Raw genomic sequence first — 7,160 nt, 5'->3', positions numbered from 1 at the left:
GCCCCACTCCTCGTACATCCGGACCATGATCTCCCATGTGTAGTGGAAGTGGACGCCTCGACCACCGGAGTGAGTGCGGTCCTTTCCCAGCAGCAGGGGACTCCCAGGCGCCTCCATCCATGTGCCTCCAGGAAACTCAACCCGGCGGAGGTAAACTATGACATCGGGAATCGGGAGTTGCTAGCCATCAAACTCCCTGGAGGAGTGGAGACATTGGTTAGAAGGAGCCAAACATCCGTTTCAAGTTCTCACTGACCACAAGAACCTGGAATATCTAAGAGCGGCCAAGCGACTCAATCCCAGACAGGCTCGCTGGGCGTTATTCTTCACCCGCTTCCAATTTACCATCTCCTACCGCCCAGGGGTAAAAAACGTGAAAGTCGATGCTCTGTCCAGGTGTTACGCCCCTGAAGAGAAGTCAGAGAATCCGGAACCCATCCTCCAGGACAAGGTCATAGTCGCTCCTATCACCTGGTCAGCTGAGACTCTCCCTCCTCCCGAACCTCCCAACAACACCCCGCCGGGTTGCCCACCAGGACACCTGTACATCCCCAGGACATGGCGCACCCCACTTATCCACTCCACCCATACATCGCTTGGCACTGGTCACCCGGGGGTCAATGAAACCCTCTCATTGCTACGGGAACGCTTCTGGTGGCCCAACATGGCCTCGGATGTCAGAAGGTACGTGAGTGGATGTACCAGCTGCGCCATGTCCAAGAGCCCTCGCCACCTACCATCTGGCAAACTCCATCCTCTGCCCGTTCCCAATCGCCCGTGGTCACACCTAGGGGTGGACTTCATCACGGACCTTCCACCCTCTGACAATAACACATGTATATTGGTAATAGTAGATAGATTTTCTAAAGCTTGTTGTCTTCTTCCTCTGAAGGGGCTACCCACTGCCATGGAAACGGCAGAACTGATGTTTAACCATGTCTTCCGATACTTCGACATCCCAGAAGATATTGTGTCGGATCGAGGCCCCCAGTTTATCTCCCGGGTATGGAGAGCATTCCACTCCCTCCTAGGTGTGGCTATCAGCCTGTCCTCCGGCTATCACCCTCAATCGAACGGGCAGACGGAGAGGAAGGTCCAGGAGATCGGACGCTTACTCCGTACCTTCTGCCACGGCCACCAGAACTCCTGGAACCAATTCCTGGGGTGGGCCGAGTACGCACAGAACTCCCTCCGTCAACCCACCACCGGACTCACCCCCTTCCAGTGCATACTCAGCCACCAGCCACCTCTGTTCCCCTGGTCTGGAGAGCCCTCGGATGTTCCCACAGTCGACTACTGGTTCCGAGAGAGCGAGAGGGTCTGGGACGTGGCTCATCACCAGTTACAACGGGCGCTTCGCAGACGCAGTACGACAGTCGACCTTCGCCGGTCCGAGGCCCCCCAGTACCAACCCGGTCAGAAGGTCTGGCTGTCCACCCGGGACATCTGCCTGTGTCTACCCTGCCGCAAACTCAGTCCCAGATTCATTGGCCTGTTTACCATCACCCAGCAGATCAATCCGGTTACTTATAAACTCCAGCTTCCTCCTGAGTACCGGATTCACCCCACATTCCATGTGTCACTCCTAAAACCTCACCATCCTTCTGTTTCTCCCTCCACAGAACCTGGCGAGATTGAAGCCCCCCTCCTCTCCTCCTAGATGACGGCGCAGCTTATACGGTCAAGGACATCCTGGACTCCCGGCGGCGTGGTGTGCAGCTGGAATACCTAGTGGACTGGGAGGGATACGGTCCAGAGGAACCGTCCTGGGTCCCACGCAATGACATCTTGGATCCCGCCTTACTGGACGCCTTCCATTCCATTCATCCCAATCGACCAGCTCCCAGGGGAAGAGGATGCCCACCACGTCGTCGGCGTCCCCGGCCCTCAGGAGCGGGCCCTGGGGAGGGGGGTACTGTTACAAACACGCCAGGTTCCACCTCCACACAATCACAGCGCACACCCTCACCTGAATACTAAATCATCACCACCTGCTCCTCATCACCCACTCACCAGCGCTGCACCATAAAAGCCACACACACGCACTCAGTCATCGTCCGGTCATGTTCACGACAAGATCATTCCTGTATGCTTACTATAAGGACTAACTCCTCTTCTACTCTCTCTCTAAGGATATTCTCCAAAGGATCCTATTCCCCGAAGTGCGTGTGTGTGGGTCACCTATCCCTCCAGAAGTCACAGCCTTACCTGCACGGATCCCAACTCCCATTCACTCCTCACTACCTGCTCCTCTGCTTGTGTCTCATAATAAACATCTTCGTCTGTTACTCCTCTGTGTTCCGTGTGATCCGTAACAATAAACTTATTTCAGTTGTCAAGAAATTAAGTTATTAGAAAAATGTATAGCTTTATAACTGTAGTTTTTGATTAACTTATGTTTTTCAATGTATATTTGTGTTAGTTTCAGTTCATTTTTATTTTAAGCATTTCAATTATTTTAATAGTTTTATATTTAGTTAACAATAACAACTCTAAGGACCATGCAGTGATTATTAAAATTCTGGCTGATACAGATAAGCTAATAACTGTTATAATTGATTTTGGCCTTTAACAAAGAAAACCCCAATATTAAAATGATATATTTTATCAAAAAATCACAACGTTATAATGTATGTTTCAACATGTGACACTGAAGGCTGGAATAATGATGCGGAAAATTCAGCTTTGCATCATAGGAATTAGTTTCATGTTTTAAAGTCTAAATTAGTTATTTTGAATTGTAACAGTATTCCACATTATTACTGTTTTTGCTGTATGTTTGATCAAATAAACATGTTCATGAGAGAGTGTGTGTGTGTGTGTGTGTGCATGTATACACACAAACACACACTTAAAGATGCCTAGTTTAATTTACAGTATGAACAGCTGTAATTATCCGCATTTAATTACGGGTCTCATTGAAACTGTTCTGATGAAGGATCTCATATAAACCAAACGATATTGAATTAGTGGCGTAAACAGCAGCGATGCTTCTGCCAGAGGATGATGTCATTCCCACACTGGGAGATGGAAAAGAGGTGGAGGAGAAACATCTTTATTTATACAGTAAAAGCATTACATTTAATGAGGAGTTTAAGTGAAATATTATGATAATGTGACACTGACAATAAACCCAGTACTCTTTCTTATCATGATTGAAATCTCCTGAATATGAGATTAAACGAAACAAACTGGGATCGTGAACTACAAAATTTGGTCTGTTGTGTTTCAGAAAACTGAGTATGTTTGTTTGGACGTGTGTCATGCTACGGTGAGATAAACACACAAAGAAGATTAAGATTAATGCAAACAGTCTTTTATAAATCCAGACGAGGGTAAATCCAGGACAGATCGGGCAGGAGACACACGTAGGGATGTGATAGACTGGATGACAAACAGAGAACAGAAAACAACTAATATAGTGGAGCAAATGAGGATAATTAACCAGACACACCTGAACCAAATCTGTTTGAATAGTCTGATAAATATGCATTATGAAATTTTCGTGAGCATGAACAATTAATTGTTATTAAATATTACTCACATTACTGTTATCCTCTTACAAAGTAAATGCAGTATTCAAAGCAGAACATGATTTACTTAGTCATATGTGCATAATACTTCAATTAAACACTGATATGATCAGTGCAAAAAAGATTAAAACTCTTAAGAGCTGTTTCTCACAGAAAGTGGTTTTTGCATTCCATGCACTGCACTGCTTTGCCATTGTTTTTCTGTGTATGCAGACACTTAACATAAAATTAGTTTTAGTAGAGACCATTGCACTCTTTTGGAGCATCTTAAGCGTGACACAGAATGCTATGGCACCTTTATGCATTATGCATTTATGCCCCCTGTTATTGATGTCCACTCACAAGAGATGAAAACTCCAGTCATATCAATAGCCTAATAAAAGCTTGCTTATTTTGCATTCAGCAGGTCCTTTTATGAGGGTGACCTTATTTAGGTCACATGACCATCAAAATCACATTATATCATTGTAATTCACCTGTTATAGGATACTATTGTTCGTGGTATAAATACTTGGCTGCTATGCTAATAGCAAATTTCTACAATTGATTAGTGGATAAAAAAGATTACTTTTGTGTGATGCAACATCCACACCAATAGGTGTCAGTATATTTTCAGGATGGTGCAAATCAGCAAATAGACAGACAGACAGACAGACATGGTGCTTTCCAAATGGGATATATCGCCCTCTGAAGGGCACTTCGGAGTGAAAACCATCATGGCCGCCATATTGAAGGGTCATTCAAAACCGAAGTGCTCAAAACTTGCCACTTCAAAGGATAGCTGCCCAATCAGAGCACACCTCACTTTTCAGACCAATGAGCTTTGTGAAAATCGAAATGTTTCAGAAAGGCACGACATAGAGGAGAACCAATAATGTACAGTATGTGGAAAATAATGTGTTTTTTAATAAAACATTTTTCATAAACACATTTCATTACACCAAATACACCAAATAATGTTATTTTTAGCAACATCATATATGTGACACCTTTAAGAAAGGCTGCCAGGGATTTTGAAATTGAAATTGATTACATTTCACCTACTGTACTTGTCGAGGCGACATTTCTCCGCTTCTTTTAGTTTAACTTGATGCACTAAAATAAATAACAAAAAAAAAAAAACTAACGCCCGTCTAATGCATGACTAAAAACTAAATAGACAAACATAAAATTTACATATGAAAATCGTTTAGAATATTTATAAATAATATTATGTCAATGACACTAAAATTAACGTTCATACACAGATTGGATCTTGAATGAGAAGCACCAAGCGCACCTTTATGAATGCTGGAGAAACCAAGCATATTGTTCCAATTTGATGTTCCTCCAACATTTGATAGCAATTTGTTCACAATTAACACCAGCTGAGAGTTTAGCAAATAAAATTGGGGAAACAAACAAACAGCAGATGACATTAAGCTCCTCAATTACATGTCGGTGACCAGATTGTCGGTGACAATGCCCATCTCAGCAGATGGAAGTCATCATTACTGAAGCTTTCACTTGAAGACTGATGTCGCGCTCACACACACACACTCATCGCAAGCTCTGTTTGCTTTTTCCTACCTCGTTGATTTGGTTTATTGTTTGTCTCTCAGCACTGGGAGGCCTTTTTTAATGCACGATGCAGAAGCATTCCAAAGTATTCTATTAAGTGGGTCATCATTTCCTATGGTCTCTTGAAAGACAAAAGAGCTTTTGTTCATCTCTTCCTGCAAGGCAAAAGCCCCCTGCCTCCATTCTCCTGTTGTTTGCACATTATAAAGCGTTTCTGGAGCACAGTTTAATGTCTATGATTAATAATGGAAGATTGCGAGGGGATTTATATGCAAGGAGTGCACGTGTACCTCAGCGTTTCATGAATCGGATGGAAATTTTGGCACGAACCAAGCGTGTCTGTATGCCACGATGAATACAGTCACATTCTGCTTGTGATCTGGTTTGAAGGTCTGAGTGTTTAAAATTGACATTTTTGCCCCTGGAGCTTGAGTCTGTGCCAGTGACTCAGCCCTGTAACTAACAAATGACGTCAGGTACATGTGCTATTCAGGACACTTCTCTTTAGAGCAAGGAAATGCTTTGAACGAAACTCAGTTTGTGATTTTCTTGCATACTTTTGAACATACTACGATTGATGAAACTGGAAGACTGTTATGATTGCTGAAAATGCCATACCATTTCACCATGCAGGATCAAGACCTTGTCCTAAAACAACATTCCTATTAACTAACCAGCTTTTGAGATTAGTTTAGGGTTAAGGTTATATGCTTAGGACTGGGATTACTGGTTTGAACTGCATTTTTGTCTGCCTTTTTGATTTTTCCCCTTTGATTTTAGGGGTAGTGAAAGGTTCTTGTTGAGATTAGGAATTGTTCCCCTAACATGTCATGGCTTGGCTAAATTACACTGACTATAGCAAACTGTGCATTAGCTTTCTCAGATGTTTTTACACCAGAACTTTTATCTTTACAAACAAAAAGCTGTGCATAAGTCTTCAGAGGCTCGTTTCAGAGAGGATGTTAAATGAAAACTCTTAGTTTATTAACCTTGAAATAAGATTAATTTTGTGTTTTCTATTTCAGAATGGGAGGTTTGTCAAACCCGAGAAAGCTGGGTAAGTCGAGCCTGTTTCTGAAAGAGAGGTGACTTATACTCTGAGCAAGCTGTAACATACTCTGTGAACCTAACCTGATCAGGAGCAGGGTTTTTTTTGGTTAATCCAGAGTTTCTTTCGGTCTCCAACCCCTTTTCAATGCCTAAGCAATGTTTAAATACCTCCTTACCTAATTTTTGTCTTATTTCAAGTACAAATGTAAAAAAAATTCTTAAGTCAAGATGAATTTTCTAAATAATAAAAATTTCTTAAGATATTTAGTAGTGCTGTCAAACGATTAATCGGATCCAAAATAAAAAGTTTTGTTTACATTATATATGTGTGTATATGATGTATATTTATTATGTATATATAAATGCAAACACATGCATGCATATATTAAAAGAAATTATGTTTATATTACATATATTTATGTATTTATATATATATATATATATATATATATATATATATATATATATATATATATATATATATATATATATATTATAAAATATAAGAATATAAGAATATAAATATATAAATGCATATACATGTAAATATTTTACAAATATATACTTTGTGTGTGTATATATAAATGCAAACACATGCATGCATATATTAAAAGAAATTATTTTTATATATTACATATATTAATGTATTTATATATATATATATATATATATATATATATATATATATATATATATATATATATATATATTATAAAATATAAGAATATAAATATATAAATGCATATACATGTAAATATTTTACAAATATATACTTTGTGTGTGTGTGTGTGTGTGTGTGTGTGTATTTATATATACCGTAATTCCTCAAATAAAAGCCGGTATTCAAATAAAGGCCGGGCCTCTTATAGACGGTTTCAACGGCCACAACATAAACAAACGTTACTGCGCATGCGCGCTTTTGCGGACCTAACTTAACTTCCGGTAGACTTCCAAATAGAATCAAACAACAAAGTCCCTCTAGAGTAGATATTTTTTGATAACAAACAAAATATGTTT

This window comes from Carassius carassius, chromosome 27, assembly GCF_963082965.1.
Source record: "Carassius carassius chromosome 27, fCarCar2.1, whole genome shotgun sequence".
NCBI lineage: Eukaryota > Metazoa > Chordata > Actinopteri > Cypriniformes > Cyprinidae > Carassius > Carassius carassius.
This window is presented reverse-complemented; position numbering follows the sequence as displayed.